This window comes from Oratosquilla oratoria, chromosome 22, assembly GCF_046742065.1.
Source record: "Oratosquilla oratoria isolate Oo_2021 chromosome 22, ASM4674206v1, whole genome shotgun sequence".
In the NCBI taxonomy this organism is placed as follows: domain Eukaryota; kingdom Metazoa; phylum Arthropoda; class Malacostraca; order Stomatopoda; family Squillidae; genus Oratosquilla; species Oratosquilla oratoria.
This window is the reverse complement of record NC_134798.1, coordinates 20677442-20702014: the sequence shown is the minus strand read 5'-3', so window position 1 is coordinate 20702014 and position 24573 is coordinate 20677442.

Sequence of the window (24573 nt, the reverse complement as noted above, 5' to 3'; positions counted from 1 at the left end):
CACTTGTACCATCTTCTCTTAAGAGTACCTCTGATGCACCTTTAATGTAGGTGATTGTGACCCATGTCTTGTGTGTGGGATTTGTGTACCAATGTATTGTATCCTCGTCCATTTCCCCATGATCTCGCAAATGTAACCGTTAACTCAGAACCCTGTAGGTGTCTCTTCTCTGTTTTTACCATATCAACTATAGAACAGATCTTTTTACCTCCATTCCACAGTTCTTGGATTAGACGTCTTTATGTGGCATTCTGGGTGATTAATGTCAAAGTCTAGTAGTGGGTCTGTATGTATGGGTTTTCTTTATACACTGGTCCTAAGTTTGTCTCCTTCCCATGCTACCATGGTGTTTTGGAATGGTAGTAGGGCATCTACCTCCAATTCCATGGAGAACTGGATTGCTGGTTCTTTTTTGTCAATATTTGTTATCAAAGGTTCAATTTCTTCCCCTTTTAATAGGGGGAAAACATAGCCAACATATCTCACCCATAATTTCTGGGATGAGGGGTGCTGACATTAGTAGTTCTGCTTCAGACTGTTGTATGACCACTTCGTCCACCACCCTATGATATATATATATATATATATATATCATAGGGGGAGGCAAAAATACCAGACTCAATGAGGTTGGTTTATTGCCTGATGTTTCAGCCCTAGTCCTAGGACTGTCTTCAGGGGTGTGATGGAATAGTGATAAAAAGTTCTTGATATTACCCGAGGCTGAAACGGGGAAAAGGAGCCCTGTTATGTGACAACAAGTACCAGGTTCATGCAAGCATCTATAAGACAAGTGATCCCAAAATTCTCATGTACAGTCTTAAATCCAATCTCACCAACTCATTCATATGTGTTCATCTACAAATATATGTATATCTAATGAAAATAATATTTACTATTTTGTTCATGGGAAGTAATTTCTAGGTAATAAATTAATAAGTGGATGCATATACTAAAAAGAATATAAAGTTGCCACCAACTCTCTTCAAATTAACATACGAACAAAGATTGTCCAAATTGGAACTACCAACTTTGGAACAAAGAAGAGAAAGAGGAGAGCTACTGACTATAAAATAATGAAAGGAATAGAAATCCAAGATAGAGATGATTTATTAAAATGGGACAATGGAAAAACAATAGGACATGAAAAGAGACTCAAAAAGGATAACAATAGAAGAGGTTTAAAGAAATAGCTTCCCACATAAATTAGATAAGGAAACTGTGTGTGCAAACACTATTCAAGATTTTAAGAAAAAACTTGATGCTGAAAGATACAAAGAGGGGTCACCACGAGCATAGCTCCTTTCCCACTACAACTAGGTAAATACCTGGTATTTGTTGGCACATGACAGGGAAGGAACCTAGCTAGCCTCAGCAGCGAAACCTATAACGTGCTAAGATCAATAAAAGTGGCTTTTACGTACTTGGATGAAGAAAAATTGGACTATGCAGTGACACTATGGTCACTCAGTACTAAAGAGAATATAAGGAAAATTGAGAAAATCCAAAGAGCAACTATGAAGATGGCCCCAACACTATCAAAATTGTCATATGAAGAAAGATTGTCAAAACTAGAACTACCGACTCTGGAACAAAGAAGAGAAAGAGGTGACTTGTTGACCATCTACAGAATTATGAAAGGTATAGAAATCCTGGATAGAGAAGACTTACTAAATTGGGATAAGAGAAACACAAGAAGACATGGATCGGGGAAGCTCAAAAAGGACAGTTTATAGAAGAGATCTGAAAAAGAACAGCTTTCTCCACAGAATGGTGGATGTATGGAACAAACTAGATGAAACAATAGTGTGTATAAAAACGGTACACAAATTTAGGACAAATTAGACATGGCGAGATACAGAGATAGGACACCATGAGTGTAGCTCTTCTTCCCGTAAGATACATGACACCAGACAAACATATTAACAAAATAGTTGGAGAAATTTGTAACTTAATGAGATCAATGAAAGTGGCCTTTGACTACATGGATGAGGAAATGGTAAAGAAGATACTAGTTACACTGGTAAGACCAAAATTGGAATACGCAGTGACTCTATGGACACCTAGTACAAAAAAAAAAAAACATAAACTAGAAAGAATTCAAAGAGCAATGACAAAGATGGCACCAACACTTTGCAAGTTGACATACAAACAAAGATTGGACAAACTAAACTTATCAACTCTAGAACAAAGAAGAGAAAGAGGTGACTTGATAACCATCAACAGAATTATGAAAGGGATGGAAATCCTTGATAGGGATGACCTGAAATGGGACAGAAGAAATACAAGAGGACACGAGAAGAAACTTAAGAAAGACAGTTACAGAAGAGATCTAAAAAAAAAAAAACCAGCTTTCCACACAGAGTAATAGATACATGTCCTCAATTTGGATTCAAACAAGGAAGACTATGTACAACAAACTTGATCTGCTTCTCAAGATCAATAGACATAATAGAAGACAGAGATGGTTGGACAGACTGTGCCTTTCTGTACCTACAAAAGGCATTTGATAAGGTACCACACAATAAACTAATGAGGAAGATAGAGTCAATAGGTGCCATCAGAGGAAAATTATTGGAATGAATGAAAGACTTCCTGACTGGGAGGAATATGAGAGTAGTAATTAGAGATCAGTTCTCAAATTGGGAAGAAGTAAAAAGTGGTGTCCCGCAGGGATCATTTTTCCCAACAGGCATTTTGGAAAAATTGCTCAAGTTTTACAAAATCAGTTTTGTTGTACATCAGTCTTCCTTCTCTATGTTTCTCGTTCCTTAAGTTCAATCTCTATTAGTATGTGGTCACTCTTCCCAATTGGTGTTTTATAATTTGTTTCCTCTACTATTTCTGGTTCAGAGGTGAATAACAAATCTAGTCTTGATATTTCTTTGTTTTGTCTAAATCTAGTATTTTCACCCATTGCGTTAATGTATAATCTATGGTCATATCCAGTAGGACATTTCCCTAGAGTTCGTCTCCAACTCCCATACTCAATTCTTCCCAATTTATTTCCTTTGCATTAAAGTCATCCATAATTACTACATTTTCTCTGTATTTCAGTGTCTCGATTAATTCATTCTTTGTAACTTTTAGTAATTTTGAGTGTACGCTGTCAGTCCAGGTCTTAGTTTTTGGTGGCACATAAACAACTATAAACCTTTTACTTTTAATATTGCTGTTTTTGACCTTAACTGTGATTAATTCCACATTATCTTTTCCTTCTGTTGCCCTTATTACATTTAGGTTCTTTCTAGTCAATATCATGACTCCCCCCTGTTTGTCTGTCCTATTTTTCAACCAAATGTTGTATAATCCTTGTCCCACCATACTTGATTGTATTGGACCTTTCAGTTTTGTCTCTGCAATTCCCATTATGTCAGGTTTCTCTATTGATAGGTAGTCATTCAATTTGTATAATCCTGATATACCGTCCATATTTGTATATATGCCACTTTTAATTTTTTCTTCTCTTCTCTTTTTTGGTTTAAGTTTCCATTTTTCTGATGTACCATTTTCTCAGTCTCAGATCTAGCACCCTCCAAAACAACTCATTTTTTTCTGTCTCCATTCTTTTCTCGTTTTTGTTCTTTAGCCTCACTTCTCAGTTCCCTATCTTTCTCTAATTCCTCGGGATTCATTTCCTTTTTTATCCAAACATTTTTGTATTTTTCGCCGTCTGCTTGTTTTGCCGCTTTTGATGGTACTTCTGCTATCATTTGTGTTCTTAGTGTGTGTGTATATATATATATATATATATATATATACATATATATATATATATATATATATATATATGTGTGTGTGTGTGTGCAACACTGAATGGGTCCCAGTGAATAGTGATACATTTTAATCAACCACAATGCACTTTAATTCTAAGCCATCAACATCGGGAGACCTAATGGAGGCCAACATGCAGAAATTGGAACACAGTATGGCCAAGGACTTGAACCCGGCTAGCGTGTGACAAGTGCTGTTGGGACTTAACCGATTGCTCCATCTCTTGATGGAGCAATTGGCTCCATCTCTTGATGGAGCATTTGGTTAAGTCCCTACAACACTTGTCACACGCTAGCCGGGTTCAAGTCCTTGGCCGTACTGCATTTAAATTTCTGCATGTTTGCCTCCTTCAGGTCTGATTTTGATGGCTTAGAATTAAAGTGCATTGTAGTTGATCAATATATATATATATATATATATATATTATATATATATATATATATATATATATATATATTATATATATATATATATATATATATATATATATATATATATATATATATATATATATATATATATCACATCTGCATGTAACAAAACCATAGAAAAAATAATAAAATGACAGTGAACTGTCATTTCATTATTATTTCTATTCTGGATATGAAGCATTATTACCTTAATGTCAATTGAAGTTTCTGCATATATATATATATATACACACACACACATATATACATATACCAAGGGCTTTTTCCCCCCTTACAAGAGAGGTAGACAAAGTCAAAAGGCATAATTCCATGCCTACCTATTTCATCCCCAGACACTTCACTCCCATTCACCACCCCTCCCTCCCTCCCTCTTATCTTGGTTCCTGAATGATGGTCATCCTTGCTATTCGCACAATACCCTGTGTGAGAAGCAATGCAGCTAGACACAGCACATCTACAGCAAGGTTGCTTCATCTAGTCAGTGCCCCCCCTCTGTCCCCTCATGCAGAAAAAGAGAAGACTGGGAGAAATCCCTATAGGTTGTATCAAAATATCCTTCACACATAACCACTCTCTAACCCCCTCATCCCCTCCCCACTCCTTTCCATGCATTGTAGCATCATCCATACACAACCATTCTCCACTCACCCCTATCTTCTGCCTTCTCCCTTTCCTTCCTGAATAGACATTCCGCACTTTCTCAACACCCCTTTTATCCCATCCATCTATCTTTTCCTTGGTCACCCCCTCTTCTTCACTCCATCCACCTCTGCCTTCCACACTACTTTTACTAATCTTTCTTCACTCATTCTTTCCATGTGTCCAAACCATGCCAACACTTTCATCAACCCTATCTCCCAACTCTTTTTCTACTTCAAGTCTCCTCCTCACCTCCTCATTTCTCACTATCCAGCCATCCAGCCCCAACCATACTTCTCAGATATTTCATGTGAAACACATTTAAACTCTGAGATATCTTCTCAACAAGACCCAACAAACTATAGACCAGTCTCCCCCACAAGCACAATAGCTAAAATCTGTGAAAAAGTTATCAAAAGCAGATGGACCAAACATCTGGAAGAAAATATACTGAATCCAAAACAATTTGGCTTTAGACAAGGAAGATCATGTGCCACTAACTTGATTTGTTTTTATTTGAAGTCAATAGATGTAATGCAAGAAAGAGACGGATAGACAGATTGTGCTTTCCTGGATTTATAAAAGGCATTTGATAAAGTACCACACAAAAAACTATTAAGAAAACTTGAAATAACAGGTCTACAAGGAAAGTTATTGAAATGGATGGAAGATCAATAAAGGTGGCTTTTAAGTGAATGAAGTAATGGTAAAAAAATATTAGTCCCACTGATAAGACCAAGATTGGAGTACGCTGCGACACTATGGACACCCAGCACAAAATAAAGAAATTAGGAAGAATCCAAAGAGCAACAACAAAGATGGCACCCACTTTCAAAATTGACATACGAACAAAGATTGTTTAAACTGGAGCTACAAACCCTAGAACAAAAAAGAGAAAGAGAAGATCTATTGGCCATTTAAAGAATCATGAAAGGCATGGAAACCTTGACAGAGAAGACTTATTAAAGTGGGATAAAAGAAAAACAAGAGGACATGAAAAGAAACTCAAAAAGGATAGTTATAAAAGAGATCTATAAAAAAGAAAAAGAAAAAGAAAATACATACAGAGTGGTGGATGTCTGGAACAAATTGGATGAAACAGTAGTGTGTGCAAAAACCATAAAAGAATTTAAGAACAAGCTAGATGCTGAGAGATACAAAGACGGGTCACTATGAGCATAGCTCCCCTTTCTGTATAATACAACTAAGTAAATACATTTAAACTCTTACTCTCTTATGTTCGATCCTCCTTCCCCATACAGTGCTGTCACCATAATCATCCCTTCTTACAGTCCCATCTTAGCATCCATTCCCAAATGTCTATTTCTCATTAAACTTTTTAATCTGCCAAGGCATTTACTTGCTTCTCACAATCTCACAATCTACAGCCTCCTTTGAAATTCATTCACAAATTGCTGCCATCTTCTCCTCTTGTATGTACATCTCATCACCATACTATTACCCATATTTACCTCCAGCTTTCTCATATGTGTATGTATATATATATATATATATATATATATATATATATATATATATATATATATATTTATCAACCACAATACACTTTAAGCCATCAGTATTGAGCAAAGCTCGAGGAGGCCAACATGCAGAAATTGAAACATGGTACAGCCAAGGACTCAAACCTGAGCTAGCACATGACAAGTATTAGTGACTTAGCCGATATGGTTCAATCTATGTGTATTTACCTAGTTGTATTATATGGGGAGGGAGCTATGCTTGTGGTGACCCATCTTTGTATCTTTCAGCATTAAGATTTTTCTTAAAATCTGGAATAGTGTTTGCACACACAGTTTCTTTACCTAAATTATTCCAGGTACTCTATGTGGGAAGCTTTTTTCAGATCTCTTCTATAGTTATCCTTTTAGAGTTTCTTTTTGTTTCCTCTCATTTTTCCATTGTCCCATTTTAATAAATTACTCCTAGGATTTCCATTCCTTTCATGATTCTATAAATAGTCAGTTGGTAGTTCCACTTTGGACAATCTTTGTATGTTAATTAGGAGAGAGTTGGTGCCAACTTTGTCATTGCTCTTTGTATTCTTTCTAATTTCTTTATATTCTTTTTAGTCCTGGGTGTCCATGGTGCTGCTGCATACTCCAGTTTTGGTCTTAGTGTATTTAATATTTTTTTTAACAATTTTGTTATCCAGGTAGTCAAATGCCACTTTCATTGACCTTAATAGATTGAAAGTTTCTCTTACTATTTTGTTGATATGTTTGTCCAATGTCATGTTTTTGCTGATTATTATCAGTGTATTTGTGTGTGCGTGTGTGTATATATATATATGTGTGTGTGTGTGTATATACATTATATATATATATATATATATACAGTATATACATATATATATATTCAGTATATGTATATATATACGGTACTACCTCTCATTAACAGACTAAAACGGGGGTAACGGTGTCCGTTGATGTGAATAATCCATTGATTTGGAGTGGTTTTTGGGTGACATAGTGATTACACAGCACTAAACAACAGCACCAAAAACACTGAAAACACAGCAAAAACACCGCAAAGACAGCTAATTAACGTCCATTAATGAGAGGTACTGTATACTGTATGTATATATATATATATTATATATATATATATATATACATATACATTATATATATATATATATGTATATATATATATATATATATATATATATATAGATCACTTAGACAAAATGTAGTAGCACATTTACAAATAATGATAATCACAAAGAACTCACAGTCAGAATAAAAGGAAACTTAGAAGAAAGTGTAACTTCTATATTTTGGCTAATAGCTGTAGCCCTCCTCAGGAAAGTACAGATTACAAGAATTTGCAGAGACATAAGTACAATTGAAATGTGAGTAGAAGGGGAAGATGCAGAGCTAAAACTGGACAATATGTCGCGCAGGGCGGAGTCAGAGGGGAGGGGATGTGTGGGTGGAGGTGTGAGGTCAGAAAAGAAGCGGGGTGGGAGCGGGGTCAGGAGGGTGATAATTCTTAACCAAATGGCTCACAGCTAGCCGTGAGATTATGTCCGGGGACCATTGATCTTTCAAGTTCGGACATTCTTTGATTAAGGCCGATTCAACAATTTTTCTTCTAAAGCTACGGTTGGACTTAAACAAAATTTTGGCCTTGTCCAAAATGTTAGTACCAAAAATCACAGTCTTGACTGAGACAAGGCCAAAATTTTGTTTAAGTCCAACCGTAGCTTTAGAAGAAAAATTGTTGAATCAGCCTTAATTGAAGAATGTCTGAACTTGAACATCTCCAAAGGTCAATGGTCACCGGACATAATCTCACGGGTAGCTGTGAGCCATTTGGTTAAGAATTATCACCCTCCTGACCCCTCTCCCACCCTGCTTCCCTTCTGACCTCACACCTCCACCCACATATCCCCTCACCTCTGACTCTGCCCTGTGTGACGGATTGTCTGGTTTTAGCTCTGCGTGTTCCCCTTCTACTCGCATCTCAATTGTACTTATGTCTCTGCAAATTCTTGTAATCTGTACTTTCCTGAAGAGGGCTATAGCTATTAGCCAAAATATAGAAGTTATACTTCTAAGTTTCCTTATATTCCGACTGTGGGTTCTTCGTGATTATTAATATATAATATATATATATATATATATATATATATAAATATATATATATATATATATATATATATATATATATATATATATATAAACATTCATGTCTTCCTTTTGCTGAATCTTTTGTCTTAAATAATTCTTACATTGAGGGTAGTCAAGTGAAACTTTGAAATGTTTGTTTTGAACTAATGAAAGAATAGTAAAAATTGGTAGTAGTGTTCCTTGCAATAAGTGGTTGTTACTATTAGGGAAAGAAGGATGAAGGGTTACATGTGTTATTATGTAAACCCAGTTCCTCCAGGGTCTGAATCCATTAGTTTGTGGTCATGTAGCCAGTTCATTCAAACGGTTTTGAATTAGGCATAGGATTTGAAAATGGTTTAGAAATATATTTCAAGCACAACTGATATCACTTAAACTACTCAGATTTATACTTGAAACCTGTTATGTAAAGGGAATTGTATCAGTCTAGTGAACAACTGTAATCAGGTAAATGGTATCCTGAGGGGTCAGTGAACATATTTGGACAACTCAGGTGAAGTGGACATGTCTAAATCAGTGAAGAGGTCTGACATAGGGAGCCAGTTTCGATTATATGAAAGAATCCTAACCAGTTAGGTGAAATGTTCACATGACATACAAAGGAACATCAATAATTCTTGTGAACTTTAAACCAGTGAGTTAAGAACCTGAACCAGTCAGGTAGCTGGAACCAGTATTTAAAATGGGTCTGTATGAATTTTGTGAAGATTGATCAAACTAGTGATGTAAAGCATTCAGGTGGTTATGTACCACTCAGCCAAAAGTGTCCAAAGTGTATTGTAGAGAAAAAATCTGCCTCATGAAGGGTTTTAGATCAGGTAGATAGGGTCTAAGCCATTGAAAGGATGGTTTTATACCATTTGAATGAAGGTTTACAAATCAATTTGATGAGGTGACCTCTATCAGTTAGGCAAAGGATAGGATGATATATCAACTATGTACAAGAATCATGACCAATAGGTGAAAAATTCCAAACCTGAAAGATGTCATGCTATTCAAGTTCATGGTTCTAAATTAGTTTAAAGAGGTCAGATCTGGCATCAAAACCTTTTTGGTCAGACTTGAGTTGATCTGATGAATGAGTCAGGTGAAGAAGTCTGATTTCTTTAAGAAAAACAAAGAAATTTTTCTGTCAGAAAAGGAATTGCTACTGGTCCTGCTAAACTGCTGGAAATTGAAGTATTCTTTGTGTATCAAGGCATTCATGTTGATGATCCTTAGGGTTCTGTTGAAATGCTTTAACTACATGTGACCATGAAGCTGCCACTGCTCAAATTCCATGAATACTACACCAGTTACTTCAATATCTCTGGCAATTACTGCAACTGCTACTGCTGTACTACCTTTTGTATGTCTTAATATTTGAGTACCACGACTATGGAATCCTTTTCCACCTTTAACTGGTAGTGGCAGATATCCCTGAACCCATATAGCGGATTTCACACAAAGATATAGTTGTTGTTCCAGAAATCAAGAGAAAATGACAAGATGTTTATAGTTATGGAAAACAAAAATAGAGTAAAGCAGATGGCTCAGTACAGAGCACCCAGTTGTGAAAGGTTATGGGGGTCAAATGTGGTATCACTTGTGAAAGGTAATTTTGATTTTATTTTGTGATATAATCTATTTAAATTCTTTTAAAAAGATGGGTAAATTTACTGAAGGTGAAAATGTGAAAAATCAATATCAGTGCCAACAGAAACAGAAGCTTGTATTAGATCATTTCGATACCAATCCCACACCTAATTGACCAGTTGAAGTGCTGGAAGTCAGTATTGGTAAAAATAATGTACATATATGTATGTATATGTATACAATTGTGTGTGTATATATATATATATATATATATATATTTATATATATATATATATATATACACACACACACACACACACACACCTAGTTGTATTATACAGGAAGGGAGCTATGTGTGTGTGTGTGTGTGTGTATATATATATATACACACACACACACACACACACACACACACACTGTGAGCATAGATCTCTTCCCATATAATACAACTAGGTAAACACACACACATATATACACAGATTGCGATAAAAGTGGAGAAAGTGCCACAGTAGTTGTGATGTTTAAATTGATCAATTCAGGTGGTGTTTGTAAAAGTGAAAAATGGTCAGTTTTGATACCAATAGTTTAGAGAAAAAAAAGTGAAAGAACATTTTAAATGACTGATTATAGAGGCCATTCTAATGAAGAACTGAAATAAAGTGAATTACTATTATTATTGCTATTACTTCTGTGGCCTAATGAATTGGTGTGACTTGATCATGTTCACTTGAAGTTCCTTGCTCATAGATCAAGATGAATGTGCTGTGGTGTGAGGGTGACACAAACAAGCATTCTGATGCACTTATTATGTCAATGTGATAGCGGACAAGTCACTCACCAGACATCTCCGCTACTAACAACACTCCCAAGATGTGCGTGTGTGCGTGCGGGGTGTTTGCGTGCGTGCGTGTATTTGCTAAGCTAGTGCTACTGTGTGATATTGCCCAAATATAAAAAAAGAAAAATAATTCCACGTGTGTAAATTGTGAGTTTGTTTATTGAAGTGCGTATGTAGAACCCCAGGCCGGGATTTCATCGGCATGAGAACAGAGTGCATGTCTCAACAAATGGTATGTGTCTAAAAAAAAACGGTGATAAAGACAAACCGAATCGTGGGCAGCTCTTTGGTTTCCATAGATGACATAAATGTCATCAAATCATGGCGGCATGTGCCCAATATAATTATTATTATAATTATTATTATGTACAGTGACAGTAGTTGTGTTATATAATTTTTTCGTCCTTGGAAGTTAAAGGTCATGTGAAAGGGAAGGTGATAATGTATAGATAGACCCAATGGGACGCAACAACCAAATATATATAATATTGCAAGTGAAACAAAGCCATTCAGAGAAGGTTTGGTGCTAAAGGGGAAATGGGAGAGTGGATGGGGCAGAAGCAGATGTGTCAAGTCAAACTTTGATAAATACTGTAGTATGATCACAAACAAACATATGCATTAATGCACATCAACATACACAACATTTACACAAATAAATACACAAATGCATAGTCTCACGTTAGAGTGGATGATGCAGAAGCATATGTGTCAAGTCAAACTTTGATAAATACTCTAGTATGATTACATACATATACATTAATGTACATTAACATACACAACATATACACAAATACATAATCTCATGTTTAGAGTTGCATATAGACATACCAGTATATACACATGTATACAGATGTACAGACATATGGTAGTTGCACACACGGACAACACTTGTACTCATGGGAAGACATATTGTACATGTAAACACCACATACCCTTTTATTCACAAATACAGGAATACATTTGTAGAAACATAACCCTTCTCATCACCATCTAGATACTTTCCTCACCCTTTCATAATGGAATTTGTTAGTTGATTGACTGTGTGTACAATTGTTACATTTCTGCAAAATATCTTTTCACTGTATTTGACTGAATTTCTTTTATAGAGGAAAATGTACATAATATTTTCATGACTAACACATACATATATATATATATATATATATATATATATATATATATATATATATATGTGTGTGTGTGTATTATATATATTTTTTCTTTATGATTATTTTTTATTGTCTTTATTTTTATTTATTTATTATTTTTTTTATTTACTATACTGAAATCATGCATAAAAAATTGAATACAGAAGCAGTTTAACTTCCAGTGATATGTTGTCCAGTTGTACTATTTCAGTGAATTTTTTGCATTTGTACAGTACAGTGTTGATGAGAAGAGATTACGAGTGTGGAGGAGAGAAGATTGTTGTACATTTTGATAAATAAATGGAAAAAGGAGAGAGAGGAAGACTATGTTTGTATAACAAAGACTAAACTAGGATATGTAAATAAAAGGGTCTTCATAGATTAAAGGAAAATGATGATATTCACCAGAAAACTAAGTTTTTATTGATTGACTTTAGCATTGGTTCTGTACACTTTATGGATTAGGTGTACCATTTGTGTCTGCAGATGACATATTACTACCTGTACCAACATAAAAGGCAAAAACACTAGAATGATAGTGTTACCAAGTTATCACCTCATTTTTTTTCAGTATGTTGATATAGGCATATGCATGCATTTCCATGTATATTTTTAGACATTTGGGCATTTGTATGAATGTTTATAGATTTATATAAAACATGTTACACAAAATTTCAGTCATGTACATAAACACAGATATCTTTGTATTTACCTAGTTGTAGTGTATGGGTTTGGAACAGTGTTTATAGGGTCCTGCTTCTTTCTCCATTTGTCAAACCTTGCCTTGAATTTGGGTTAAATTTTCATCCACTTCTATGTGGAAAGCTGTATTTTATGACATCTTTTAAACTTTTTTTTTTTTTCAGTTTATTACTATGATGTCTTGTTGATCTTTTTTGTTTTACTAGTAGTTCTTTTCTGTCCACTTTATCAAAACCTGTTTCCAGTTTAAATATCATTATCATGTTGCTTTTCTCTCTGCTCTTTCAGTATGGTTAATCCCAGTTTCTTCATTTTTTTTCTCCAGTATCTTGGCATTTATACCAGGGATCATCTTTGCTGCCACCTTTTGCCACTTTTGCCACTCACACTTTTCCTTGTATATTTCTCTAGGTATGGTGACCACATCACTGCTGTGTATTCCAATCTGGGCAGCATCATGTTTATAATGATTTTCTTCATGACACCCTTGTTATGAAAAGCCACTTTAATTATTTTTCAACAGATTATAGGTCTCTCCTGTAATTTTCTTTATATCTGCTTCAGGTGGTAGGTTATTTTTCATTATGATCCCTAGGTCTTCTTCCTCTTTTCTTTTGTTATTATTTCATTTCTCATTCTGTAATCCGTCAATCTTTTCTTGCCCATTTCAAATATATTGAATTTCTCTGTGTTAGAATTCATGTTCCAATCCTGACTTCACTTGTACACTTTATTGAAGTGATTTTGTTGCATTTTACAATCCTCCTTGCTTCTCACCCTCTTCATGAACTTTGGATCATCAGCAAATAACATTGCATAGATACCTTATGATACCATGTGAAGATCTTGGTGGACATGCCTCAGCTACAGGAACTGCTGCTGCTTCCTCTGGCTATGTTGCTGGTACAAGATGTAACTTGTTGTATTGGGGCCATGTGTTACTATAGGATGGTGTCGGAGGAGTGTCTTCAATATCTTGTAGGAAGGTATCTAGCTGTCTTTTGAGTACTTAGACTGTAGTAGCTGGGGAGACTATTGAAGAGCTTGGAGGTTGCTCTGGTGAAGGAGTTTGCTCGGAATGCTCCTGTTGTTGCTGACAAATTCCTTCAACATAACAATATCTCCCTATTGTCTTTTCTTGGCTGAGTGTCACTCCAGTATTGGGAATGTGACTCTCCAACATTTTCCATGTGTAAATAGTCTGGTACCATTCTGTGAATAAAGTTTGAGGTACTTCGAGTTTGTCCTAGTAGTTCATGTCTTTCACACCTTCAGTCTTGTTGGTGAACACTCAAGTATCTCTTTCTCCTCTTACTGTCTGGGTTCCACAGTTGGCAGCAGTATTCAAGTTTAAGTAGTACCACAGTTTTCCACACTATGATCATGCAATCCTTGCTTCTTGAGGAGAAAGTTCTAAAGATCCATCCCAATAATTTTCTGGCACTGGCAACAATGTCAACATCATTCCCATTCATGATCTCTCTGTGAGCTGTGGTGTAGGGTTGGATACTGTTTGTGTGGTTTGTGCCATACCTCATCAGTTCAAATTTGGTTTTATTTAATTTCATGTTGACAACAGTCCAGGTGTATATGTTTTCAAGGTCATTTTGAAGGATGTTGGTATCTCCAATCTCCCTTATTTCTTAGGTGAGTGCTGTCATCTGTGAATGAAGATGTTTTAGTATTGAACTGTACTCTCAATATTATTGATAAGTGCCTGGAACAGGACTGGACACAGCATGGAGTCCTGTGGGATGCTGCTTTTCACTAAAGGTGATTCTGAGGCTATCCTGTCGATGGCTATTCATTGTTTTCTGTCATTGTGGGAGCTGTGTTACTCCCAAGCCCTTCAGATTATGTAGTAGGATACCATGATCCACTTTATTAAAGACCTTAGCAAATTCTAGGTAGACAATATCTACACTACTACCCTTTTCCAGCTTTTCCATTATATATTCCTGGTGGGCTAGCAGTTGGGATAGGTAGGATCATCCTTTCCAGAAAGCATGTTGTCCATCATGGAAGAGTCCTTCTCAAAAAAGCCAACTAGGCATTCTCACACTACAGCTTTAAATATTTTTAGATGAGTGATGTTAACCACTTCGGTACAATTATGCCTACATAGGAATCATCTGGTATGAGTGGGTACACGAGGATGCCGGCATCGGTGTCTTGATTATATATATTTTTTGTAGTTGTACATAAGTTACCCCTGGATTCTGTGACCTAGTTTGATCATGGTTTCTGTGTTTATTATTACTCAGAATAAAAGAGAATGAGTAATGCAGCAGTGACTTTATATTTTATAATGTGAGTAGTGTGTTGCATTGTGCATTTGGCAGCTGATGCTGTGTGCAAGACTTTGACTTGTAGTGAAGTGATTAAGGTGATAGGTCTATAGGTTTTGGGCTCTCCTTTGTTGCCCCCTTTGTGTATGGGCATAATTAGTCCTTGCTTCATAATATCTGGGACCATGCCTTCATCTAGAGATTGTCTCCATATTTTATACAGGATGGCAAGAGTTCCTCCTTACAGGCTTTTAGTAGAGGTGTTGCCATGCCATCTAGCCCAGCAGAGGATGAGGATTTGAGTCACTCTGTTGCCCTTTCCATATCCTTGCACACATATATATATATTTTTTATTCTTCTTCCTCTTCATATTTGGTATGTATTTCCCCACTCCTATGTTGTAAATATTTTTGATGATAATCAGTTTCTTCTCCATATCCATAACTTTATAAGACTCCCTCCAGTCAGCATTTTTATTCTTATTTTATTTTTATATAAAAATCTGCCATTGAAAAATATTTTTCTTGTCTGTGTATTTCCTTTCTTGATTATGTCTTCCCCATTTGCAGTACAAATTCCAGAACCACATGATCACTCTTACTCAATGAGCATCAGTAATTCAACGATTCTATCAGCTTAGCTTCTTTTGTTAATATCAGGTCCATTCTTGAGATTTATTGTGTTGGTTCTTTTACCCAGTGGGTCATTATATTGTTCATCGCTATGTGTTACCCCATGATTCTTCACTACTGTCTGTCTCCCATTCTTCCCCCACCCAAAAAAAAAAATCCACCGTTGAAGTCACCAATAAGAGTAATGTTTCTACTTTTCTTTATGCACCATTCTAATTGTTCTGTTGCATTGTTTATTAATTCTTTGTATTCTACTTAAATAGTTGGTTTTATTGTAGGGGAATGTATGCCACTGCTGTCTGCTGTTCTACCCTCTTCAATTTTGATTTTAATATTATTTTGGCCGTACATTCTCCCAGTTCCACCTCTTTCACTTCAGTGTAGTTTTTTATTATCATCACTCCTCCATTTTGATCCTTTTCCATTTATATTCCTTCCCACATTTGAGTCCAAGCATTGATACTTTCACTAAACTTGGTTACTAAGCGAATGATGTTTTTTTTTTGTTTTTTATAGTTTATCTATAATTTTACTAATGTTAAACCATTTATTTTTGTGCTTGCAACATAAGCCTTGTTTCTTCTCCTTTTTTCATTTTCTAAATTTTAACTTACATAGGCTACCATTCTCACTCTCCAATAGGACTCTTTCATTTTTTTTTTTTAGTCCTCTGCCTGTTTTTTCCTTGGCTTATTGTGCCATTTTTCTTATTTTCTCTCTTCTCTTGTGTCCTCTTACCCATATTTTCATGAATTTCTCTACACTTATTTCCCTTCTGTGTTCATTATTTTAGATACTGTATTTTGAGATTTGAATTTGATCTTCATTGGTCTTGCATCACTTTTTGTGTGTGTGTTTGTGAGTATATTTACCTAATTGTAGTATACAGGAAAGGAGCAACATTTGTTTGGTCTTGTCTCCTACTCTCCAGTTGATCATACCTAACCTCAAATTGTACACTTCAACTAAAGTCTGTATCCTTGATTTCCAATTTTTAATATATTTTTTTAATTCACATATTGTTAGTATATTTACTGTACAAGGGTAGTTAAAAAGATAGTGCCTCTTTTTTTCTGCATTAAGGGATCCAAGGAGATTATCATTATGGTGACTGAACCTTTGTGCTCACAACCTGAAATTTGCATCTCTCTGTTACAGATATTGACTGTGAGACAGTCTAATAAAGTCACTCTTATCATGGATGTGTGTCAGATGCAGAGATGTGTTGTGATGTCCATGCAGAAGTGGAACTAATCAACATTCACTGGTGCTTGGTGAATGTGTATCGAGCCAAGGCAGTTAATGTCAGCATGGTTAGGAGATGGGTTTGTCTATTCCAGACTGGCGAAAGAGATGCGAGTAACAAACAGTGCTCTGGATGGTCATGCACAGGCCCTTGCTCATTGCTGGCAAAAATGCATTTAGTTATAAGGTGGGCAGAAGAAAAGAAAAGAAAAAGAGAGGCAATATCAAAACTACCCTTGTAGTATGCAGAAAAGGAGCAACACTTCTTGGGTCCTGTCTCCTACTCCAATTCATTATATCTAGCCTCAAATTCATATACAGTTCCAACTTAGTGTATATCCTTGATTTCCAGTTATCATATGTAGATTTGAATTCATATGTTGTTCCAAATTGGGCTATACCAGCTAAGCTATTCCAATTATTTATGTATGTATATGGAAAACCGCATTTCTTCACGTCCTTTACACATGTAGACTTTCTTGATTTGTTTTCATAACCTCTTAAAACCCTCTTATCCTTAATCTCTTCTGTCAGTGTAATCTATCCCCTTTAGTTGTATTTACCTAGTTGTATCTTACAGGAAGGCTACGCTCATGGTGTCTCGTCTTTGTATCTCACAGGGTCTAGTTTGCTCTTAAATTCGTGTATAGTTTTTGCATACACTATTGTTTTGTCCAGTTTGTTCCATACATCCAACACTTTTTTTTTTTTTTTTTAGGTCTCTTCTATAACTGTCCTTTTTGAGTTTTATGTCCCCTTGTGTTTCTCTTAACCTAATTTAGTAAGTCTTCTCAAGGACTTCCACACCTTTCATAATTCTATAGATGGTTAGCAAAAGTCCCCTCTTTCTCTTTGTTCCAGAGTTGTTCATTTCAGTTTTGGCAATCTTGCCTCATATGACAATTTTGAAGCTGTTGGGGCCATCTTCGTAGTTGCTCTCTGGATTCTTTCAATTTTCTTTATATTCTTTTTGGAGAATGACCATAGTGTTGAAGCATATTCCTGTCTAGTTCTTATCAGTGTGACTAGTATTTTCTTCACCATTTCTTTGTCCAAGTAGGTAAAAGCCACCTTTATTGATCTTAACAAGTTGTAGGATTCTCTGACAATTTTGTTTATTTATTAGGGGACATATCATTTGTGATGATTACTCCCAGGTCTTTTTCAGATCCCACTTTATTTCCTTTGTACCAATTTTATATTGTCCTGATATTCTTTTTTTTTTTTTTTTTTTACTTTTTCCAAATTCCATTATGCTACATTTCTTAAAGTTGAAGTCCACTTTCTACTTCTGACTCCATTTCCAAACCTTGTTCAGATCTCTCTGCAGTGATTCATAATTTATTTCAGTATTCACTTTCCTTAGCAGTTTTGCATCACCTGCAAAGAAGCTCATATAACATTTCACATCTTCATCCATGTCATTCACATAAATAGCAAACATTATTGATGCCAATACTGATCCCTGTGGAACTCCACTAATCACCTCATCCCAAGTTGAACTCTTTTCTCTGAGCATTACCCTCATTTTCCTTCCATGCAAGAAATCCTCCATCCATTTCAGTAGTTTACCTTGTATCCCTTCAATGGTTTCCAGTTTTCTTGATAATTTTTTATGTGGTACTTTGTCAAAGGCTTTTTGTAAGTCTAGGAAAGCAGAATCAGCCTATCCATCCCTTTCTTGTATTATATCAGTCTTGAGTACAAACAGATCAAATTTGTGGCACATGATATTCCCTGTTTAAATCCAAATTGTCTTGGGTTTAGTGTATTGTTTTCTTCCAAATGTTTTATCCATCTGTTCTTAATAACTTTCTCACAAATTTTGGCCACAGTGCTAGTAAGGGAAACTGGTCTGTAATTTGTTGGGTCTTGTTTACTCCTTTATATATTGGTACAGTATTGGCATTTTTCCAGCCCTTTGGTATTTTTCCTTCTTTGAGTGAACAACTTACATAATTTGTCAATTAGATATTTTTTACATTCTTTTAGTATCCAATTTACAGTTCTGTCTAGGCCATGTGATTTCCTGACATCAAGGTTTGTTTAATTGGTTTATAATTTCTTTTTGTGTTATTATTTCCCTCACAGGGGGTGGATCCCACTTCACGTCCTTCATCCCAATGTTGTACATTTTCTCTAATGAAAACTGACTTGAAGTGATTGTTCATGACTTCAGCCATTTCTAAATTTTCTGTGCATTCTATATTTCTATGATATATTTTCACCATTTCTGGTTTGTTTTTAAGTTTACCATTCACATACCTATAGAATAGCTTAGGTTGGTCTTTACATTTTTCTATTATGTCTTTTTCATAGTTTCTTTTTTCCTCTCTGTGCACTTTTACATATTCATTCCTTTGACATATATTTGCCACTTTCCAGTTTTTTTATTTTTTATTTTTTTTATCTTTTTTCCATCTTTGCTTATCTCTTCCATCTTTCGCCTCACTGCACATTCTGTTAAACCAGCACTTGATATACACCTGTTCCTTTTTCTGTCTTGGTACATATTTATCCACTCCTTCATTATAAATTTCTCTGTCTTTAATCTTTCAAATTTAGCAGACCCAGTGTTTTTAGCCTGCCCTCGTATGGTTTATCTGCCAGACTGGGGATCATGTTGGTTGCTGCCCTTTGTATTCTATGAGTCATACTCTGTGTATATACCTAATTTACCTGTGTACTGAGAGCTTTTTCCCCCATATAAGGGAGGTAGCCAAGTCAGAAGCATGTACCTATTGCTACTCATTTCACTCCCAACACCACCCCTCCCATCTCAGCTCCTCATGGATGATGGGTCATCCCTGCATCTGCCAACTGCCCAGGGTCAAACACAATGCAGCAAGACACAGTACATCTGTAACAGGCTGCTTCACTTAATTGGTGACCCACCCTTTCCATCCCCTCTCTCCCTTGCATAACAGTATCATCCATACACAGTAATTATTCACTCATCCCTATATCCTGCCTTCTCCCTTTGTTGCTCAACAGATTCTCTCCTCTTGCTCAGTGCCCCCTTCACCCTATCCATCCATCTCATCCTCAGTTGTCCCCTAAAGTTCACCTCTGCCTTCCACACCTCTTTTACTAGTCTTTCATCACTCATTCTTTCCATGTGTCCAAACTGTACCAATAATCTTTTGTCAGCCCTATCTGCCATCTACTTTTCCACTCCCGCTCTCCTCACCTCCTAGTTTCTCACCCTATCCAACCTAGTAACCCCTACCATACTTCTCAGATGTTTCATCTCAGACACATTTAAACTTTGTCTCTCTGCCTTTCTTAAATTCCAAGTCTCTGGTCCATATAATGCTGTTGGTACAATCACCCCTTCATACAATCTCCTCTTTGCATCCATTCCCAGTTGCCTATTTCTTATAACACTTTTTAACCCCCCAAGGCATTTACTTGTTTCTCTCAATCTACAATTTACCTCCATCTGTACTCCCTTTCCTGCCACATGTGACCCCAAACACGTAAAGCTATCCACTTCCTCCAGCCTCTCTTTTTAGACTAACTTCCAACTCACAGCCACCCTCTACCCTTGTACATCTCATCACCTTACTTTTACTAACATTTTCTTTAAAATTTCTATTGCATAACTTTCCAAACTCTGTCACTAACTTCCTTAATCCTTCCTCTGATCCTGCCTCAAATGCAGTGTTGTCAGCAAACAACAACTGGCTCACCTCCCACTTTTCTCCATTCTCTTTAACCCTCTCCAGTCCCTACCCATGACCCTCACCTTTACCTCATGCACCACCCCAATCATGGGAAGAAAATCAAGCATAAGTACACATGGTAGAGGGTGGTGGATGGAAGGGTGGTTGATAAGGCATTAATGGATTATGTAGTGGTATCTAGGAAAAGTAGGAAGAATTTTGGATGTCCATGTTCTTAGCGGAGAGAGTGAGGGAATATCAGATAATTTTTTGGTGGAAGGTAAGTTGAGAGTGGAGGATAGGTGGAGAAAGAGGAAAAGGGTGGAAAGTAGAGAGGTGCTTAGAGCAAAATATTTAAATGAGAAGGAAAAGGAGCAGGAGCATGAGAAGCTGAAAGAAGTGTGGGAGGTGGTGAAGGATAGAGTGGAAGTAGGTGCGGAATAGGAATGGGAGTGTTTCAAGGAGGAAGTGGCAAGGTGTGCAAATATGGTATGTGGAACAAGTAGGATGGGAGGGAATAGATGGAAAGGTAGTGAGTGTTGGGATGAAGTGAAGAAGGTAGTAGAAGAGAAGAAGCAAGTATTCAGGGACTAGTTGCAAAATTAGGATGAGAGAAAAATATGAGAGGTATAAAGAAAAAAGAGAAGCAAAACAAAAGATAAAAGAGGCAAAAAGGAGAACAGATGCAAAATGGGGGAGGAGTATGAGAACATTTTGAAAGCCATGAAAATATGTTTTGGAAAGAAATCAAAATAGGAAGGGGAGGTGAGTCAAGTAAAGAAAAAAAGGTAAAAGGGACAGATGGGTAGATCTTAATGGAAGAGGAGGCAGTAAGGGGAAGAAAGGTGGAGTGTTTTAGAGAGCTGTTGAATGTGGAGGAGGATAGGCAGGGGATTGGTGGTAGCAGTGGGAGGGGCTAAGAAAATGATGATGATGTGAGAGGAAAATGGAGGAGAACTAAGAAAAGATGAGGTGCAAGTAGCTCTGGAAATGAGAACAAGTAAGGCATCTGGGTTAGATGGGTGTCATGTGAAGTGTCTGAAGAAAGGAGGTATAGTAATAGTGGACTGGCAAGTGAGGTTGTTTAATGCATGTCAAAGGGAGGGTAGAGTGCCTGAGGACTGGGGGAGTGCCTATACAAGTATAGTACCATTTTACAAAGGAAAAGGGGACAATTGTGATTGTAGTAGTTTGAGAGGGATCAATTTAAATATAGTTGGGAAAGCTTATGGGAGGATTTTGAGAGGATTAGGAAAGGTACAGAGGGAATAATTGGTGAGGAACAGTGTGGGTTTAGGAAAGGTAGGGGTTGCATGGATCAGATTTTTGTGGTAAGGCAGATGTGTGAGAAAGCTCAAGGAAAAGGTAAGGCTGTTTTCTGGGGGCCTTTGTGGATTTGGAAAAGGCTTGTGATAGGGTAGATAGGAAGGCATTATGGGAGGATTTGCAGATGTATGGGATTGGGGGAAAGCTGTTAAGAACCGTCAAGAATTTTTATGAGAGTAGTAGAGCCTGTGTTGGAATAGGAAATGGAGACAGTAAGTGGTTTGAGGTAAAGGTGGGACTGTGTCAGGGATGTGTCATGTTGCCATGGCTAAATCTACTTAATTGTAGTATACAGGAAAAGGAGGAATGCTTGTTGGGTCCAATCTCCTATTCTCTAATCATTTGTTCTACCTAGCCTCAAGTTCATGTATGGTTCCAACTTAATCTATATCCTTGTTCTCCAATTATCATATTTAGATTTGAAGTCATGTAATGTTTAAACTTGGGCTATACCACTTCCTAAGCTTTTCCAGGTATTTATGCATCTATATGGAAAACTATTTTGTCACATCCTTTAGACATGTGGTCTTTCTTGATTTGTTCTCATGACCTCTTAAAGCTCTCCCATCTTTAATCAGATCTCTTCTGTCAGTGGAATCTATCCCTTTTAATGACCTGAATACTGTAATCATATCACCTCTTTCTCTTCAATCTTTCAAAGTTGGCAGACCCAGTGCAATTAGTTTTTTCTCGTATGATTATTCTGCCAGGCTAGGGACCAATTTAGTTGCTGCCCTTTGTATTCTCTTGATCTTGCTTATATCCATCACTCTGTGTAGGGACCATACCACTGATGCATATTGTCTTCGACAGATCAGGGTTTCATTGAGTTTTTTCATCCTCTCCTCATCCATGTAGTGAAATGCCACTTTGATATTCTGCAGTAGGCTGTATGCCTCTCCCACAATCTTGCTGATATGTCTCAGTTGATAGGTTGTCTTTTTTTTTTTTTTTTTTTTTTTTTCAACACTTCCAAATCTTTCCCCACTTTTGCTTTTGTGATGGGTTCACTTCCCAGGGAATAGATTGTGTGTATATTTCTGTATTTACCTAGTTGTATCTTATGGGAAGGGGTGTAGTTTGCTCTTAAATTCATGTATGGTTTTTGCACACACTTGTTTTCTCCAGTTTGTTCCTAATGTCCATCACTCTTATGTGGAAAACTTTTTTTTTTTTTTTCTCCCAGATCTCTTCTATAACCATCCTTTTTTTCATGTCCCCTTGTGTTTATCTTGTCCCAAGTTAGTCAGTCCTCTCTATCAAGGACTTCCATGCCTTTCATGATTCTGTAGATGGTCAGTAGGTTGCCTCTCTTCTTTGTTCCAAAGTCAATAATTTCAATTTAGCCAGTCTTTTTTGAACTCCATTATGCTACATTTCTTAATGTTGAAGTACACTTCCCACTTCTGACTCCATTTCCAAACCTTGTTTAGGTCTTTGTAGTGATTCACAATCTGTTTTGGTTTTCACTTTCCTCAACAATTTAGCATCATCTGCAAAGAAGCTCATGTAACATTCCACATCTTCATCCATGTCATTCACATAAATAGCATGTTCTGAGAGCAGACATCCATAAATGGTGAATAGTTTTGAGTATCTTAATGACTATAAAAGCTATGTCAATAGAAATTAAAAGCTCTGCATCATCACCTATACCAGATTTTTTTTTTTTTTTTTCTGAACTCCACTATGCTACATTTCTTAATGTTGAAGTCCACTTCCCACTTCTGACTCCATTTCCAAACCTTGTTTAGGTCTCTGTAGTGATTCACAATCTGTTTTGGTTTTCACTTTCCTCAACAATTTAGCATCATCTGCAAAGAAGCTCATGTAACATTCCACATCTTCATCCATGTCATTCACATAAATAGCATGTGTTCTATCTGAGAGCAGACACCCATGAATGGTGAATAGTCTTGAGTATCTTAATGATTATAAAAGCTATGTCAATAGAAAAGAAAAGCTCTGCATCGTCACCTATACCAAAAGATAAGACAAAGATCAGCCAACATGCATACAAACATTTCAAATCAGTATTCACAATTGAAAGTTAACAAAAAAGTGAGGAAATACAAAGAGAAAGATACCCCCAATGAAAGAAATAATTGTGACAGAAGGAAATTAGAGACCAAATAAAAAATCTTTATTTCAGAAAATCACATGGTTTGGATGGAATTGCAAACTGGATATTAAAAGAATGCATAGATGAGTTGATGAACAAAATATACAAGATAATTAAATACTCAAAAAAAGAAAAGGTACCACAGGACTGGAAAAATGCAAATATTGTACCAATATATAAAGGAGGGGACAAGGAAAATCCAACTAGCTATAGACTGGTCTCCCTTACAAGCACAATAGCAAAAATATGTGAAAAAGTTATCAAAAGTAGATGGGTTAAACATCTGGAAGAAAAGAATATACTAAATCCAAAACAATTTAGATTTAAAGGAAGATCATATACCACAAACTTGATTTGCTTCTACTTGAGACTAATAGAAATAATACAAGAAAGAGATGGATGGGCCGATTGTGCTTTTCTAGATCAACAAAAAGCATTTTATAAAGTACCACACAAAAAACTAATAAGAAAAATGGAATCAATAGGTGGTATTAAAGGAAAATTATTGGAATGGATGGCAGACTTCTTGACTGT